Raw genomic sequence first — 19,944 nt, forward strand, 5'->3', positions numbered from 1 at the left:
AACAATGAACAAACAGAAAATAAACAATAAAATGGCAGACTTAAGTACTAACATATCAATAATTGCTTTAAATCTTGTGATACAAGGCTGAAAAATAAGATCCAATATTGTGTAAGCCTATTTGGGGAAGCTGAGAAGGCCTCAGTCTGATTACAAATTCCATCCTCTTAATGCCCTTGTAGATAAGGTCCCTTAGTCAAACCAAGCTCCTGATCGTGGGAACCAGTAACTATGAGTGCTTGTCCATGAATAGCAGGTTCCAGATCCTTGCAAGCCCACAGGATTATTCAAATAAGCCCAATACATCCTTCTGCAGAAACCAGGGGTTACCTCATCTCCTTGATACTACAAAGACTGCTTCCCACAGCCCTTGCTTGTTCATTCTGTTCCTGAGTGGCCCTCCATGGCATGGAGTCACCCTTCCCCAGACTGTGAATGGACATGATTAATAAACCTCAGTTGACCTCATCTGTCCAATATTGAATGTCATATGTTCAACTATCCTCATGATCCTAGGTTGGGAATCCTTCACCAACACCACTATTAAATATAAATGGTCTAAATTCAACAATTAAAAGACAGAAATTGGCAGGATAGATAAAGAACAAAAAACATAAAACAACTATGTGCTGTTTATAAGAGAATCATATTAAATTTAACCATATAGGTAGACTGAAAGTAAAAGGATGAAAAAAATATACCATGGAAACATTAAATTAAAAAAAGAGGAATATGTTAATATCAGATAAAGTAGACTTCAGGGCAAAGAAGATTACCAGAGATAAAGAGGAATATTACATAATGAGAAAAGGGTCAATACACCAAGAACATAGAAATTATAAATGTTAATGTACCAAACAATACAGCTTCAAAATAAACAAAGCGAAACTGATAAAACTGAAAGAATAAATACATAAATTCATGACTATAGTAAGGGACTGCAACATTTTACTCTCAGCAATTTATAGAAATAATATACAGATATTCAATGAGAATACAGAAGAACTGAACAAGACCACAAACCAATAGAATCTATTGACATTTAATACACAAGGGTTTTGTTTTGTTTTATTTGTTTTTAAGACAGGGTCTTACTCTGTTGCCCAGGCTAGAGTGTAGTGATGTCATTATACCTCACAGCAACCTCAAACTCCTGAGCTCAAGTGGTCCTCTGAGTAGCTGGCACTACAGGCATGAGCCACCACACCTGGCTAATTTTTTAAAAAATGTTTTTTAGAGATGGAGTCTTGCTGTTGCCCAGGGTAGTGTTGAATTCCTGGACTCAAGTGATCCTCCCCACTTGGTCTCTGAAAGTGTCAGGATTACAGGTGAGATCCACTGTGCCCAGCTAATACACATTTTTTTCAAGGCAACCATGGAACATCCACCAAGATAAAGCATACTCTGGGTCATAAAACAAACCTCAACAAATTTAAAACTATTGAGATCATAAAGACTGTGTTTTCTGACCACAGTGGAATAAAACTAGAAATGAATAACAGAAAATTAACAGTAAAATCCCCATACACTTGGAAACTCACTGGTCAAAGAGGTAGACTCAAGGGAAATTAAAAAAAAAAAAACAACTTTTGAATGAAGATGAAAAATAAATCAAAATTTGTGGGATGCAACTAAAGCAGTACTAAGCGGGAAATTTATAGCACTAAAATGCTTATCATAGAAAAGAGGAAATATTTCAAATCAATAATCTAAGCTCTTACCATCCATAGGAGAGAGAACAGCAAAATAAACCTAAAGCAAGCAGAAAAAAGGAAATAATAAAGATAAGATCAGAAATTTTAAAAACTGAAAATGGAGAAACAATAAAAAAATCAGTGAAACAAAAGATAGTTCTTTGCAAAGATCAACAAAATTGTTAAACTTCTAGCAAAACTGACAAAGATAGAAATAAAGAAGACTTGTATTACCAATATCAGAAATGAAATAGTGGATTTAACTACAGATATTACAGTCATTAAAGGATGAGAAAGGGACACTAAGAACAACTTTATACAGAACCAATTCAACAACTTAGATGAAATGGACTGATTCTTCAAAACACATGAACTACTTCAACTCAGCAGTATAAAATAGATAATCTGAATATTCCTGTAACTATTAAAGAAATTGAATCTATAGTTAAAAAGCTTCTAAAAAAAAAAAGAAAAAGAAATTTCCAGGCTCAGATGATTCTACTCAAGAATTCTACCAAATATTTAAACATAAAAATATAAAGTGTTTAAAAGGAAACATGGGAGAAAATCTGTGGGACCTAAGGCAAAGCATTCTTAGACATGGCAAAAAAAAGCGTCATCCATAAAGAAAGAAAAAAATAACAATCCACTCCAGTTCATCATAATTGAAAACTTGTGCTATAAAAGGCCCTGTTAAGAGGATGAAAAGATAAGCTGAAGACTAGGAGAAAATATTTTTAAACCCATATCTTACAAAGACCTTATATCTATTATCTACAATCTGTAAAAATCTCTCAAAGTCAACAATGAAAAACAAGAACAAAAGCAAAAATTCCAATTCAAAAATGGGGAAAAGATATGCCCATGCATTTCACCAAAGAGACTATACAGATGGCAAACAAATACAGGAAAAGATGTTCAATATTATTAGCCTTCAGGGAAATTCACATTAAAACCACAGTGAGATATCACAACATAGCTATCAGAATTGCTAAAATAAAAAATAGTGACAACACGAAATGCTGGCAAGGATGTGGAGAAAGTGGATTCCTCCTACACTGCTGGTGGAAATAAAAACTATTATAGTCAGTTGGAGAACTGTTTAGTAGTTTCTTAAAAAAACAAATATACATCTACCATATGACCTAGTAATTGCATTCCTGGGCATTTGTTATAGAGAAATAAAAATGTATGTTTACACAAAAACATAAACAAGAATGTTTATAGCAGCTCTATTTATAATAGCCCCAAACTGGAAAGAAGCCAGATGTCTTTCAGTGAGTTAAGCAAAGTGTGATACATCCATATTACATAATACTACCCAATAATAAAAAGGAATAAACTGTTGATATACCCAAAACCTGAAGGAATCTTCAGAGAATTAATTATTCTGAGTGAAAAAAGCCAATCCCAATCCCAAAGGTATGTAACCCTTATCCCATTGCAGATATTTTCATCTATTTTGGTTATATTTCTTTGGTATTAAATTCCATATTTTTATGTAGTATGTTTCTATTGCTAATCCTTAATTTATTAATCAAAGATAATTTTAGATAAATCTGTATCTATTGACACCCTATGGTAGTAAAAAATGTACTTATTGTGGCAGAGTTTTCATTTAAAATGTGATTACTATTGATTTAGATGTTTCCTTCTGCTTTCTGCATGATGTCTATTTCTTCCATATCTCTTGTGCTCTCTTTGTTTGTTTTGGAATTTCTCACATTGAGAGATTTTTCTCAATGTTGGGTAACCGTGACTCTATCTTCTTATTTAAGAATTAGGGACCACACTTTTGATTGGAAGCCCTGTGTGTTTGTGTGGGGTGGGGAGGGTGCGGTGCTTGTTGACTGGCAGGCTGCCCTGTAAGGTAAGTTGGCCTTACATTAGTGGAACTCCCATGTGTGAGAATCGGACTTTTCTGGCCTGGTCAGGGATGGGCTTGGGGAGCATAAGACAGGCATATTCTGGCTGCTCTATATTGAGTCATTGTCAGGAAAAGGTTTACTATTTTCATCCATGTGTCCCACATGTCATCTGATCACATCTAAACATAGTGGGCAATTTTCCATCTCTTGGTTGGGGGTGTTGTGGATTAAGGAGAAGATCTGGGGGGGCGTCTGTAGCTCTATACACAGACTATCATCAGCCTTCTTTTTGTCAACATCCCCCCTTCCTCGGGTCCCTGGGGCCCCTGGAGAGTCCACGAAGGATCTGTGTCCTTCCTGTTGGCAACCCCTTCCTGCAGGTGCACAGATGTGTAGAAGACCAGAACATGGCACGCCAAAATATACCTCTTTGGCATAAGGCTTATTCTGAGCTGATTATTTTGAGAAACTGCAGACACAGGACAAACTAAAAACAGAGTGGGAGTTACCCTTTTGTAAGGGAGTTACCCTCTCTGTACCAGGAAGAGAAGGAAGACTACATCACTAGAGACTCGTCACTGGAGAAGGCACCCACCTAAATTCCCATAGTAAATCTTACCCTTGTTCACTGTGTTTTTCCTGGCCATCTCCATAATTGGACTTTTCCATACCTGTCTTTCTTTGTTTCAGTGGTTGATGGTATTTAAGCCTGAATTCAAAGACACCTGTTTGAGATACCCATTTCTCTAGGTATCTCGCCTGTATACATGAGTTATACATGTTATTTAACCTCTGTTTGTTTTCTTCTTGTTAATCTGTATTTTATTACAGGAGATTCCAGCTAAGAACTCAGAAACGGTAAAGGGAAAATTATTTCTTCCCTCTGACAGGTGACAACTTCCTTTCAGAAACTTTCCCCCATTCTCTTTGTCATTTAATAGGTAACATCTCGTTTTTTGTTTGTGTGTTTTTCATCATTTTAGTGAGATTGGGGGAAGGAGAGGAGATAAATGTGTGATTCATAATTTCTGCCTATTAGTAAGGTGAACAGCAATCACATTTCCTTCATTCTAAGATGCCATTACTCATTTAATGACAGCATTTTCAGGACTCTAGGAACCATTACCACATCAGATGTTCACAGCCATTATAAAATGCATTCTGATTTTGAAACAACAAAATGCTTCTCTTAAACTGGAGAAAACATGGTAAGCTTGCACTTTTCTCTGTCTCTGAATTTCCCATTTCTTTTGTCTTCTTTGGAGATTGGGAGAAATGGCACTTCTCTAAAAGGAAGGTAAACAAAGGAGTAGAAGAGAGAATTCAAAGGAATAAAGAAGGCAGCTGAACTTCTGCCCACACCACCTTTCCCCTCTGCCTTTATTGTGTTGCTCTTTATTCCTGCTGTTTCCCCTAAAACAGCAATCAACCAAACTTTTAGGAATTGATTTCAGATACACAGAATTGAGAGTCAGAATTGTGCCAAAGCCAGATGGGCTAGCATCTTCTAGCTATGCAGCAAGAAGCAGAGGAGGATTGTTCTGTGCACAGGCTGTCTAGGGACTTTAATCCCTGGAGATCAACAGTATGACCCCCACACATGGGGCCTTGTGCAAGACTGTCCTTGGGAGGATCAGCCCAATCCTCAGGTATCACAAGTGGAATGCTTAACATGTCGAGTGAATCTTTAAAATGAAGCAGCACAAAGGGCCAGGGGGAGGCTCCACTAGACCAGGATCCCTCACTGGCTTATTATAGCCGTGAGAGCAAGCCCAGGCTGCAGGGTTTGCACAGAGAAAAGAGACGTGAATCAACTGGATGGGTTCATGTCAGCTTTCTTGTAGATAATGTGATGTGAGAGACCAAAATATTAATGGATGCCCCTTTATCAACTAAGATGGACCCTAAGTTGAAGGAAACAAAAGTTACCTGCAGGTTGAGAGTCCAGGCCTTGGCTGGCAGGCCAACTTTCTAAATTCCTATGGCTACAAGAAAAACCACATTCTTTCTGAACTCCCTAACAATTGGAGCTATCAGGCAAATTATCAGACCCCCTCTTAACTGTGATTTACAACTGAGATCACTATAACTCCGATTGGACAGAGCACTGGCCTTGCAAACATTTTCTCCTTATGAGCAACTGCACACCTTAAGTCAGTTTCAGCCAGCTTATGGAGACTGCACACAAACTGTCTTTGTGCCCTATAGTTCACCATTTGATGTAAAGAGCCAAATTCCACCTCATTTTAATGCTATAACCCCCCCACAAATGACCACGGGATTTATGTTGCTTACATGTTTACTCATTGCGCATGTGCTCCACTCCCCTCATAATGTGGACAGCTTTCCTCCCATATCTGCTGAATATGTATGACTGCCTTGTGTGAGGCATAAAAACCAGCCTGCCCTTTCCATCTTCAAAGAGAGAGCATCTTTAATACATGCCAGAGACTCTCTCTTCCTGGTTTGCAAACTAATATTGCCAATAAAGCTTTCTTCTCTACTATTTAGCCATCTTGGTGGTCTTTTGGATGACAATAAGGGGAGGGCAGGCTGCAATGGCCTGTGGGCAACTTTTAGGGAAGAGAGTGATGTTACATCCTGCATGGAAGGAGATGTCTTTGTCTGTCTGTGATGTAGAAGAAAGTATTCCCAAGGAAGAAAAGCAGCACATCTTCCTTTTCAAAGAAGAGATGACCGGAAATATTGATTTCAATGTCTTCATAGCAGTAATTTCCTGTAGGAGAGGGATTGCAGATGCCATTTTTTGCTTCATTTTTATTTATATGTACTTTCCATATTTTATATCATAAGCATGGGATTCTTTGATTACAAAAGAGCAAAACAATGCAAAAACAAATTTCAAATCTTGCATATCTTGCCTTGGTTTGGCCCTTGACACCCAGTTCTCTTGTCCACAAAATAGAGATGGTAACAATGATAACAAAATCACAAGCCTAGTGACAGTTGAACAAAGACACCTGTCGCAATCTCTGCCCAGGCAGAAACTTGTATTACAGTTTCACATGGACATTGGTTGTCATGGTGGCATGTCCTGAATTATGAAATGTGCCTAGGGATATGTGGGGTGGCAAGAAAGCCATGAGGCTTAGTCATAAAATGATTGTCTGGCCTTTGAGGGAAAAATTGTGGCTAAATTTCAGACAGGCATGGTCTGAGAGTGGAAAAATCATACTCAAAGTGGTTTTTCTATTCTCTCACTCAAGAACAATCAACATAGAAGTCTTCTGTGACCTAATCTGTTGGGGTTTCCCTCTACACACCAAGAAAACACTAAATTCTGCAACAGACATGAGCTGGGTGTCCTCCAATTCAATTCTGACACTATCTACCTGGATATAGTGTCAAATCTCACAGGTTGAGGGCTCTGTCCCACAAGACCGCCTCCCCACTTTCAAAGCCAGTTGCAAGTCTGACCTCTGGAACTTTTGACTGACTGACACCCCTTCTTTGAGTTCAATTGATTTGCTACAGTGGCTCACAGAACTCAGGGAAACTGACTTACTTTTACTGGTTTATTGTAAAAGATATTACAAAAGATACAGATGAAGAGATGCACAGGGGATGTATGGGGGAAGGGGTGTGGCCCTTCCACACCCTTCCTGGGTGTGCCTACCCTCCAGGAACCTCCACCTGTTCAGCTGTCCAAATCTCTCCAAACTCTGTCCTTTTGGGGTTTTATGGGAGCTTCATTATGTAGACATGATTGATTAAACCACTGGCCATTGGTGATCGACTCAACCTTCAGCTCCTCTCCCCTTTCCAGTGGTGGTGGTGGGGGGGCTGAAAGTTTCAACCCTCTACTCCTGCCTTGGTCTTTCCAGTGACCAGCCCCCATCTGAAGCTTCCTTGGGACTGCCAGCCATCAATCATTATCACACAAAAAGACATCACTCTGGAGATTATAAGAATTTTAGGAGTTGTATGCCAGGAAACCAGGTCAAAGACCAAATATATATTTCACAATATCACACATGGTTATTAGGGGACAAAATAGGCCTATTTTGAGGATTGTCAGATTAAGCAAAAAGAGACAGACAAACAGGATGTCCAGTTTAATTTGGGTTCTAGATAAACAACAAATAATATTTTAGCATAAAATATGTCCCATGCAATATTTTGGGACATACTTATACTAAGCATTATTTGTTGTTTATCTGGGTCAAAAGACAAAATTACAGCAAATTTAGCTTAAAAGCCTCAATTGGCTTTATTACAATTCTAGACTTGGGTATCACTTCAGTCCATGAAATACAATAAGTGCTCCAGTGACTTGAGCAGAGGGGGTTGGTTTTATTGACAGAAAGGCCTGAAGACAGCAGAAACAAAGAACAAAAAGTGGATTGGGCATTTCCAAGTTACTTCCCAGGTAACTCAGGGACAGAGAGACTGAATAATGGAAAGATGACTGATTGGCTAACCACAGGTTACTTCGGGTTAAGGATTAGAACTGCAGGAACTTCATTATCATGCCTATTGCAGACCGAAACTGGCCTGTGGGGGAAATTGGCTGTTTACCTCATCTTGATTTCTTGGAAGGTCAGATAACAATTTACTTTCAGTCTGGTGGAACTTTAGCATGGGTGACTCTGTTTTGATTTTCAGTCTGGTCAGTTGGGGCTTAATGCAGGAACTGAGTCCAAAACAATGGCCTCCTATACTTTGTTTAACATCCTGTATTTTATCTGGTGACCCTCTTGTTTCTCAGTGCCATGCATTTGCTTGTCCCAGGCTCTGCTGTCACCTTCTGTGCTGCTTTCAGCTGTATGAGAAGCTTGCAAACTCCCAGGGGTGATCTAGCCTGGGCCCCTCCAGTACCCACGAGTCTCATAGCAGACCGTGGGCAACGCCAGGCTAGAGTTGGCCCCGCTCCACTTGTGCTCTTTTGCAGACCCTGACACCTCTGTAAGCCTTGTTGTGAGTCCTCTTTTGACTGCTATTGTCCTAAACCTGGGCAGTTTATAAACTGAGCTTGCCAGGTGAGGGAGAAACGCTGCTAAACAGGAGTCTGAGGCCTCTAGGGTCATACTCAGCGCTCCTGCTCCATAAAGGTAGGGAGGCTTGTTGGGGAAAGTTCACTCTTAGGAGAGTGGGGAGTGAGGGTCAGTGTTGGCCACCTCTCCTCTTCATCTTCCTTGTCCCATGCCTCCTGCCACCACTCAATATTTTCAGCCTGTAGAAATTCCTAGTAAGCCCCTTGCTCAGGGCTGGGACTCCAGTTGGAGGCTGTGGGAGGCCGCGGGGCCAGAGTTCCTGCCTCTTTCTGGGCCTGTCCAGAGTTTCTGCCCTCCCCACAGCCTCCCTTGCCTTGTGCTCTGGTGCTGTCCTTCCAGCACATTCCCACAGATTCTTTCATAGCCCGTTGTAGACACATCCCTGAAATTCCCGAGGGGCTCCCGCCTGGCAAGTGTACTTCCTTTTCTGAAGTGTACGTGGGAACAGGAGCTGTCTGCTGGGATTAACAGTGCACATGATTTCCCAGTTAACAGTGCACATGATTTCCCAGTCTCTCTCGGAGCCTGTTTCCTGCTGGGAGGCCCTAAACTCTGAGCCATATGGTTCCCAAGTGCCTGCAGCTCTGGGGTAATTGAGCCCCAGGCGGGCTCTCATAGAGGGCGGGCTCCCCTGGGCAGTGGCCACACCCCTTCTTCTTCTGCAAACCCCCATGTGCAGCGGTGCTGGACCCACCAGCACTGGCTAGCCAGAGCTGACTATAAGATCTTCAGGAACTTGGGAGCTGTTTGTCAACCACAGCAACAATTAAAAATTACATAAGCCTCCAGGTAAACAAATCAAAAACAAAGGTAATGGATACTGAAAACCTATCACTTCCTATCTTACTACATTTTCATATTACCTGTGTTCTTGAGGTTATTTACATCTATCCTGTCTGTCTGATGGAAATGCTGCATGGGACAACAGCATGTGTCTGTGCCTCTCTTCCCAATTCTGACTTAAGTAACGTCGTCACGTTGGTGGCTTGAAATGGGCCATGTGGGAGTATTTACATAGTAGAAATCAGCAAATATTGTAAATCAATGCTTAGTTATTTGTAGAGCTGGCTGTTAAACATATACCAGCACTTTACTGCCCGAGTGCTATCAGTTTGCTTGTTTACTGAAGCAAAAATAAATGAAGTCCTTTACTCACATTGACCGAGCACTGTGCAAATGGACCTAAGTGCAGCCTACAGCATCTCTGGTTTAACCCTGAGCACTTCCCCTCTGCCCAGCACCGACTCCTGCATTGCTCTGGAGCTCGGCCCTCTGTCAGCTCATCCCCCGCCCCCTCCCTCCACTCCACTGCTTTCCAGCCTCCCCACCCGGGCAGGCAGGTTTTCTGCTCCTCAGGCATGTATTATTACCTACCTCCCTCTAGCCTCTCAGCTAAGTGCTTTCCCTTTTCTTGCCAAGGCTTGAGTCCCCCCTCTCTCCCCATTCTCCTGATTCTGAATGTATTATCAGATTCCCTGGGCACAGTTTAAATATGCTCATGTGACCTTCCCGGGCTGTGCTAGCAGCACTACTGCTACTGCAGCTGCTAAAACTACCTGTACCTGTGCTACCTGTGTGCTGCACCGGAGGCCCCAGAGCCCTTCTGCTTGCAGCTCCCATGTAATCCTGCCGCCTCCATGAGAAATGAGCTTGCAGGGATACGGCTGAATTTTAGTGCTGGGAGAGAACTTTTCAGACTGCTCTAACAGTGTGTAAAGCCTGAGGGTTTTGTGGCTGCACCTTGCGATTCTAAGTAGGCAAGGGGAATAAGAAACATGGGAGAAAATGAGACTTCACCCAGAGCCCTTCAAATTCCAGACCAAGCAGAGCATTTCTCTGTCCAGAAATAGTAGCTGAGAGCATGGCCTTCGGAGCAACGTTTCAACCCGGCTTTATTACTTTTACTCGCTGAATGACCTTGGGCACTCTATGCCTCAGTTTCCTCATCTGAAAAATGGGAATAATACTAGCTCTTACCTCATAGGGGGCATTTGCGAGATTTAAATAAATTAATATACATGAAGCTCTTAAAATGTGTCCAAATAATAAATGTTAGCCATTATTATTACTGGGTCTATGTGCAAAATTGTATTTAACAAAATAATTCTGCTAATAAGAGGTTGAAAACCATTCATCTAGTGCTATGGCCTTTATTTTATAGATGAGAAAACTAAAGCTCAGAGCTAGGAACTAGACACACCTAGTTGGTAGTAGAGTCAGGACTAAATTCCTCTCTGCTCTGAATTTTTCAACAAGTGGTGTTGGGATAAGGAAGCAGCCAGCAGGAAATCAATCCCCAGCCCTTAGGCTGAGGTCTGGTACTGTTCCTGGAGAGTAAACTCAGGAAATCCCAGAAGGGCTACTGAGGCATGACACCCACAGCATCCAACACCCTTGTTTCTTTGTTATGATTTAAATTGTGTCTTCTTTTTTTTTTTTTGACAATCTCTCACTGTGTTGCCTAGGCCAGAGTGCAGTGGTGTCATCATAGCTCACTGCAGCCTCAAACTCCTGAGCTCAAGTGATCCTCCTGCCTCAGCCTCTTGTGTAGCTGGGACTACAGGCCTGTGCCACCACACCTGGCCAATTTTTTAGTTTTTGCAGAGATAGGGTCTTGCTTTTGCCCAGTCTGGTCTCGAACTTCTGGGCTCATGAGATCCTCTGGCCTTGGCCTCCCACAGTGCTAGGATTACAGGCGTGAGCCAACACAACCAGCCCAAATTGTGTCTTTAAAGTGATGAGAATGTCTCCAAATAAATGCAACAGAATCCATCTTCCATTTCCTGTGGGAAGAAATGGAAGTTCCAATACCTTTGAGTGTTGTCTGAGACCTTGCAGCTGGTAATGATCGCAAATCGAGTTTTATGTCGAGCTGCTTGTGCGATCACTCTGGCTACCCCTGTTGGCAGGTCCCTTGACTGTGAAAACTTTTAAGTCAAACTGTGGCCATCCCAGGCTCACAGGAAGTTTTTTTTTTATCAAACACGGGAGAGCAGCCTCCCCCATGTCCCCTCTCTGTCCTGATGGCTGTGTACAAATGCCACATCACTCAGGCACAGCCGTAATTGTCATGTGGGTTCATTTTTGGTTCTGGGATTTCCTGAGTTCACTGTCCAAGAGCAGTACCAGACCTCAGCCCAAGGGCTGGGGATTTCCTGCTGGCTCCTTCCTTATCACTTGCTCCTGCACCCCTGCTGCACCTCTGCCTCCCCCACGTGTTTGCTAGGTAACGTGGAACTCAGGTGCCCCTGCTTGCTGGACCCCTGGCCTTCTGTCTGACCCTGGGCGCTGCTGCTACTCCCCAAGGCTTGCGAGGTGCGGAGAACTGAAGCCATGAGTTGACAGTGTCCAAGGCTGTGAGGCAGCCACCATGAGCCGGCCCATCCTTTGGGGGCCATCATGGGTCGTCTCTGTGGGTGCTAATCAGTGCAGAGAGACACTGGCAATCACCATTTCCCTAAACCCAAGGGGCTTTTTCACCTTGCGACACCTTAAACCAAACCTGCTGCCTTTTAGTCCCACCCTCCCTTCCCTTGGGAACTTGGTCCCTGCTGTTGGCACCACATCCATCCAGCCTCCAGGGCTGCAGCTGGGGCCACCCTTCATTCCTCTGTGCATCCCAGGCAGTGCCAGGCTGGTGCTGTCTGGGGCCACCTCCCCCTTAAGCCTCACTCCCACTGGGCTGCCGCTAATTGTCCCCCACAGTGCCCTGGGCTGGAGTCCCAGCTCTGCCCACTCATGTGTGTGTGTGTGTGTGTGTGTGTGTGTGTGTGTGTGTGTGTCAGCTTCCGCACCTGTAAAGTCAGAATGATCACATATACCCAGAGGTTTGCCTTGAGGATTAAAAGAGGCGACAGACCAAAATATCACCAGAACAGTGGCTGACACAATGTAGGTGCTGAAGTAATGTTGGTTCCCTGCCCCTCTTTCCTTTCTGGGGCATCCTCACCAGTGCAAGACAGGGGAAAACTGAGTGTGAGGGGAAAAAAGTCTGTTCAGTGTCTCCCCCTCTCTTCTTCAGGATTTGCTTGCTCTGCCGGGCAGGAGGTATGGGGTGCAGTGGGCTGAGTGGGGTGTGTGGGGTACAAGTGGGTAGTGGGACCAGGGGGGCCAGAGTGGTCAAGAGGCAGCTTGAGGGGAGAGCAGCGGCACCTCACCGGGATCTTTCTACAGTTGTAGGGGTGCTGTGCCCACCCTCCTGTACCCTTAGAAACCCTCTAGAGTATCCACATCACTCAGTAAAAACTGGGCTTGTATCCTAGCTCAGCTTCTTCCCAGCTGTGCGGCCTGGAAGTCTCCATCTGTAACTCAGGGTGACAGGGTGACAGTCGCTCAGAGCACAGGGTTGTGGGAGACTAGGAGAGCACCCCTGTGGGAAGGGTGGCACAGTGCACAGGTTCATGACCATGGCGATGATCGTGGGACTAACGATGCCTGCCCTGTGGGGTGCTGATCGGTATGAGCGTGAGGCTCTGTCCTCACTGAATTGAGATTCTAGTAGCACGCAGAGACAATAAATGAACAATTTTGATAGAACAGAATATCAGGCAGCAATAAGGGATATAAAGAAAAATTACACCTGGGCCAGAGCTGGAGAGCGGCAGATGGTTGGGCCCAGCATACCTGAGGAGCCCGTCTCACCCAGGAGTGGCATCTGCAGAAGGGACCAGTTACTTCGGGCTTGTTGGCTGGTCTCTGGCCTATTTCTCCCCCTGCCCTAGAAACGTCTCATTCAGCTCTGGTCATAGCACTTTCCTGGGAAGGAAGTTAAATGTCCTTTTAAGGTTGCAAGCCTGTCAGTCCTGGTCAGTTCTTTCTTGTATGCCAGCCCCTCCAGCCTGGCACTATGCACGCTAGTGTCAAAAGACAAAATTACAACAAAGTTATAGGTCTAATTGCTGTGTTCCTGATCCATGAATTGGGGCGGCCTCCATTCTATAAAATAGAATGAGAGCTCCCACTGGGCAATGGCAGAACAGTGAGTTTTGTAAGGTGAGAACAAGGGAATAGAACACTAGAGAAAAACCTAATCAGTTAATACCAGGTTACATTTTTTGTAAGGATTAAAGCAGGAGGGGCTTTCTTATTAGGCTGACTCAGGTAGACTGAAAATCTCCTGTTTTCAGGAAAAACTGGTCTGTTTTGGGATCTACCTGTTTCTTTAACGTTTCAGTTTGATTACGTGACATGTAGCATGAGTGACTCCATTTTGGTTTGGTGTCATCTGTTGGAGTCTAGTGCAGGAGCTCAGTCTGAAACAGTGGCTCCCATAATTTTCATTTAACACTAGTATGCATTTCCTTGGGATATCCTTATGGAATGTAGAATATTCCACCACCCCTTCGAGTGATGTAATAATTTGCAATGCTATTTGTAAAGTTCAGTACCATAATTTTTAAAGGAAGTGCTGATTTGTACTATTTCTTTTCATTCATTCCTTGGTTCTGAAAGATCTTCCTGATATATAAAAAAAGTGTGAAAATACGGTTCTGGCAAAGAAAAAGATACATTTTGCAAGTTTAGGGGGAGGCTTGCAGTACATTCTTGCACATGATATATGCTATTTCTTTCTTCCTCAAATGACTCTGACACTATATGAGGACCAGTTTTATCCAAGTGATTATCAAATGTGAAAGCTTGTGCTGTTAGGGGCAGTTGTTTTGGCTGTGACCAGAGGAGGCACTTGCCCTGGTTGGCTCCTGCCTGTGGTGTCAGATGGCTGTGATGGATTGTGCAGTGCCCACTCAGACCCTGCCAAGGGCTCCTTAGGGTGGGATAAATCACCTCAACTGTGAGTGACCCTCCTGCCCAGGCCTCCCCGTCACCAGCTGTTGCCTGGACACCCTGCTGGCTCCAGTACTCAAGTGTTATCTTCAGAAACCCCCTCCCCACTCATGGGTCCCCCTACCCCTGCTCCCTGCCTCCTCCTTCTCCCCTCACTTACTCCTCCCTTGCCCCCACCCCCAGGTGGCACACCTTTCCCGATCAGCCTCACCACCTCCACCCCACCCCAGGCTCCTGCCTGCTAAACCACTTTGCCAGTTCTTCCTACTATCTGCCCTACCCGGGAGCTGCCACCAGGCCTCCTTAGGCAGAGGCAGTGAGAGGTTCCGGTGGCTCCTGGGACTTGGCTTGCACGCGTGCTCCACTCAGGACAGAGAGCCTCAGGGCTGCCCGTCAGAGCACAAAGGGCTGCCTCCCAGGGGGAGCCATTGGCTCTGGAGAGTTTCTCACGGTTGATAGTTGTTTGTAGGAAGTTTTAGTGGTGAGATGAAAATATTAAACAAAAAGAAAGAATTAGCCCCCTCCGTGGGCTGTAGCACGATCCAGGGGGACCAAATGACAGGCCCTAACTGGAGTGTGTTATTGGAGAGTGATAAGGAGGGTGCAGTTTGAGGTGACTGTGAATGAAAGCTCTCTCAAAAGGAATTTGGAGGAAAGAGACTTTACTCCAGGGGACAGTTTGCAACATGGGGAGATGTAGCCTTCGGTGTAAGAGAACAAAAGGCAGGTTTGGTTTTTACAGTGAAAGTTCCCACCCAGCTTCGCAATCAGGTCCATTTATGCAAATGAAGGATTCAAACTTGCTTCATTCTGATTGGTTGACTTGGCTGAGTGTTGATTGGTCGGTTCAGGTGAGCTCTGAAAGCCCCAAAGTTGAACAGAGGTGCGGGTTTTTGGGGAACTGAGTACGTGGGTGACCTCTAGTCAGCAAATGGGGGCTTCGCTCTATTTTAAATTCAGGCCCATTTAGCCACTTGGGATCCATCCTGGAGGACTGGCTCTTTCAGATTCACGTTTGTTCACATGACCCAGGCAGGACCCATCCTGAAGCTTTTGCCCAGCAGGTATAGGTCTGGGAGGATATTTCTTTTTTTTATACAACAATAATAATGATTTACTGAAAATCTACTGTGCACCAAATGTTTTAAAACATTTTCCCTAATACTCCAACAACATACAAACATACGACATATACAATATACAACATAAACAAAATATTGACCTCAAATTATAGAAACTGAGGCTTAGAAGAATTAAGTAACTTGCCCAAGGTCACAGGAAGAAAAAAATCAACAAGAAAACAAATACGGGCAGGGATGTGATTGAAACGGTAAGAAGGAAAACCATAGACAGAAAACTAAAATTTTAAATGGAAACAATGGCAATTAGCAAAGTATTAAGACGACTTGAGACACTGTTTTACTGCCCAGGGTGGAGGAAGGGCTCTAATGTCTGCGGTGTCCCTAGCTAAAGCTGGTTGGCACCTGGCGTGCTGGGGGCGGGCAGAGGGAGGTGGGTGGGCTCTGTGGTAATGGTCAGTGTCATGAGACTACCCGACTTCAGGCAGAAGCCTCACGGCTGAGAGCGCGGGCGCTGCGCCTGCCCATCTGAGCTGTCCTGTGAGCACGGCCAGGTCTGAGACAGTAAAATGCCTGGTGTGTGTGTGTGTGTGTGTGTGTGTGTGTTGGGGGCGCTCTCTCAAACACCCGGGCCACATTCAGAGAAGTTCCCCGCACTAGACCAAATGAGTGAGGTGGCCTCACTTTGCTCAGACACGTGGAGGCGGCCTGGCAACCCGGGCAGCCTTTTGGGGTGAGAATGCAGGGCCACAGGAGGGACCCCTTACTCCCCGGCGTGCTGGGAGGTGCGGGGCTACGTGGCCCAGTGATGGCGATCTCGGGAACGGAAGAGAAGGAGTGCCCCTCCTACCCAGGCAGCGCAGGAATATTCTATATGATTTTGAATAACGGGGGTTCGAAACTCTTGAAATAATGTAAAGCGTCCTTAGTTGAAAAACAGAAAAACTATATAATCTCGAAGCTGTGTAGGGGGTGAGGCGGGAAGCATGAATCATTTCCCATTTCAAGGGGTGAGTAGGTAGACAGAAATGCCACCATCCTTTGGCTGTTGTGAACTATGTTGTTTATGTGCCTCCCGACTCTTGTGTTTTTAGTAACTGTGTAGTCATTTCATCTTTTGCTGTGTTATAATCTTTAAAACAAGCAGTATATTCCACAGCAAGATCATGCAATTGTCATCAAGGGGTGATTGTGGTGCCAGTGTTAAAAAATATACACCCATATTTGGTAACTTAGGAATGAAAGTTAGGTGAGATCAAATGTCATGAAGAAGAACTAAAAACACTAGGAAATACCAGTTTTGTAATACTGGGACAAGCATCCTAAGAAATATTGACAATAATGCTGAGAAAATAAAAATAGCATTAAAGATCCACAAACAGCCCCCACTCTTCTTTCTCTGCAGTTAATGCAAGGGAAAAATCACTCCTGCATTACACGAGGGCTTCAGGAGTCGTCCCTCATCTAGAAAGCCCCACCCTGCATCCTTAGAGAAAACTTGCCAGGGCGGGTCATTTCCTGACAGCTGTGGCTGGATTAGCACCACGTGGGACAGTCGCCTCAGAGAAGGGAGTGCACGATGTCAGCTTCCTCCAGAGAGGGGCAGGTGGGTCTGTGCCCATCTCCCATTTCCATGCCTTTAGCCATGGCTGCATCTGCTGGATGGACACAGAGGACAAGTGGGGGTGCTGCCCACTCGCCTTCGGGCTGTGAGCACTTCTAGGGTCTGACTTTTCCCCTATACACTTCTGGAGTTTTTGAATATCTGTAATGATTATATACTTGTAATTTTAAGAACAACCTATTAAAAATAAAAAAAAATGAAGAGGGACTGAGTTCTTCTGTGGAAATCGAGCCTATTTAGAAAGCAAAAAAGAGGTCCATGGATAATCCAATATGCAATGGTCTATATTCCACCCCACCCCCAGCTGTCCTAGGGCTGCTTTGCAGTAACAATCTATGGGCAAGTGGCAGTATGTGCCTCCCCCTTTCTGCCCTATATGCCTGAGCTCACGGCGGTCGTTCTGGAGCAATGGCACTCACTCTGTGGGGAGGCGGGGGCATGGTAGGTGTCTTAGTTCGCTGGGGCTGCTCTAACAAAATACCATAGACGAGGGGATTCAAACAACAGACATTTATCTCTCACAGTTCTGGAGGCTGGAAGCCCAAGATCAAGGTGCCGGCAGATCCAGTGTCTGGTGAGGGCTCTCCTTCTGGTTTGCGGCCGACCACCTTCTCTGTATCTGCGCGTGGTGGAGCCAGGGACAGCTCTGATGTCTTCCTTTTCTTACAAGGGCACTAAGTCCATCATGATAGCCCCGCCCTCATGACCTCATTTAAACCTAATTATCTACAAGGTAATTACATTGGGGGCCAGGGCTTCAACATATAAATTTGTCAGGGATGAGGGACACAAACATTCATTCAGTCCATAATAATACAGATGCTCTTTAGGAAATCCCCCCATAAGAGACTGCTCTGGGCTGAGTGTACACCCCAACTTGCTGCCCCCACAAGACTGTGGGACTGGGTAGCAACCCTCCAAGCCCAGCATGGCCTTCAGCTTGTGCAGCCCGTGGTGTGGTCACCTGTAGAATCTCAGGGGAAGGGGCAGTCAGGGTCTGAAGGAGAAAGGAAGACAGAAGGATGGGAATGAGAACCGCCCCCCTGCCATTCTGAGGAGAGGTCCCTGGCAGGAGCACTGGCAGACCCTTTGGCACTGGAATTGCTCGAGGAGGCTCAGGATGGCGCTGGCCATTAGACCATTGCCTGGAAAATGGGCATCAGCTGGGAATGTGGGTCCCTTGTGTCCCTGTGTCTGGGGGAGGCTGAGAGAGAGAGGTGGATATTAAAGTTATTGCAAAGTGGCTCGACTGGGTGAGTCAGTCCTTTACCAGGACAGACTGACCGCAGTACTTGCTAGGCATAACCCAGGGAGGGGCCAGAAAAATCCAGACTCTGCCCTTCATTGCAAGAGACTCTGGGGTGCCATCTTGTGGGAAAGAGAACTAGGGGGGACGTCCTGAGCATTCAAAACACACAACACACACTCACTCAGGTGGGGCAGGTAGGGAGTTAACCTAACTCCAGGGGGACTAGCCCCAGCCGCTCCCTTGGAGGCTCCACATTGTCACATACCATGTGCTCAGCTACAGCTCCACTGAGCGCTGCCCTCTAGAGATGGTGCCACCTCAGTGATGGTGAAGAGACAGAATGTGCAACCTGGGGACAGAGAGCTCACGGTTAACACTGCCCAGCTCTGACCAGTCCTTCACAGGATGATGCTGCATACAGCCCATCATAAGTCCACTCATGGCCCAATCTTTCTGAAAGTGACCTTGCCTACGGAATGTAGCAGCTGAGCAATGCAAAATAATGACGCTAAACTTGGACCAGCCCACCCTCCTCGATCTCGAGCTGAGTATTTCTATTGCACAAGCAGATCAGACACAGAATGGGATCCTGGTAAATTTGCTGTCTGTGTATGTGGTCTGTGAATTTCCATTCATTAGATAGCAGTTATTTTTAAGAGCCACAGCAAGTTAAAAAGATTATTTGTCGACTTTTTAATTTTTTGGAAAAGATGTTACAAAAAGAGCTTAACCTGAAGCTGAAAAGAGTGATTCTGTGTTACCATGCTTTTGTAGGTATTAGCTCTTGTCTGTGGGCAGTTTGCAAGAATTCCCTCCTCTCCTCCCCATTCATTTATAAAGAAACCTCCTACATGGTGCTATTAAAATAAAAACTTACTCATATGCTTAGTCAATGCTGAGCAGAATTTCTCTCATAGGTTCCCTATGAATGAGTTCTGAAGTAACAGGTTTAGAAAATGAAACTGCTCAAAAAGAATATGAAAATGATTTGAAAAGGTGCCAGAAAATATTTTGAGTGTGTGTGTGCATGCGGGGGTGGGGGGTTATCGGCTCATGGGAGTGTTCCAAAACCTCCAGGTTATGATGGCAAATGAACAACGTCAAGATGAATGTGGGAATAAATGTTCCAGGACTGAAATAAGAGACTGTCATTATGGACACCATGGGGTCTTCCTCTAGTCAACAGGCCACCTCTAAATGCATGGCCTATGGCTGCCTCTTGATTACGTGGGTGCAATCAATGCCTTGGCTTTGGGTCCCAGCTCTGCTATTTGCTAGCTGTGTGGCCTGGGGAAAATTGCTGAACCAGCCTGAGCCTCAGTTCCCTTGCCTGTAACATGCAGATGGTAATAGCATTTACTCCATAAGACATAGGGTCTCCCCACTCCCAATTCCTTGGAGCTGAAGAATTAGATTAATGTTAATCTTTGGTCATAGCATGTCCACCACTGGTCTGTGCATGACTTTGTCTTTTATTTAGTTATGCACTTAGTTATTGCCAATAATGTAATGAGCACTCACCAATCTACCACCCAAAACAAAAGCCAAGTTAGCACAATAACCTACATCTTACCAGCTAGTCCCCACTGTCTCATTAATCCCTTCTCTCAACTCCTGAGGTTGCCACCATC

This window comes from Lemur catta, chromosome 4, assembly GCF_020740605.2.
Source record: "Lemur catta isolate mLemCat1 chromosome 4, mLemCat1.pri, whole genome shotgun sequence".
In the NCBI taxonomy this organism is placed as follows: Eukaryota; Metazoa; Chordata; class Mammalia; order Primates; family Lemuridae; genus Lemur; species Lemur catta.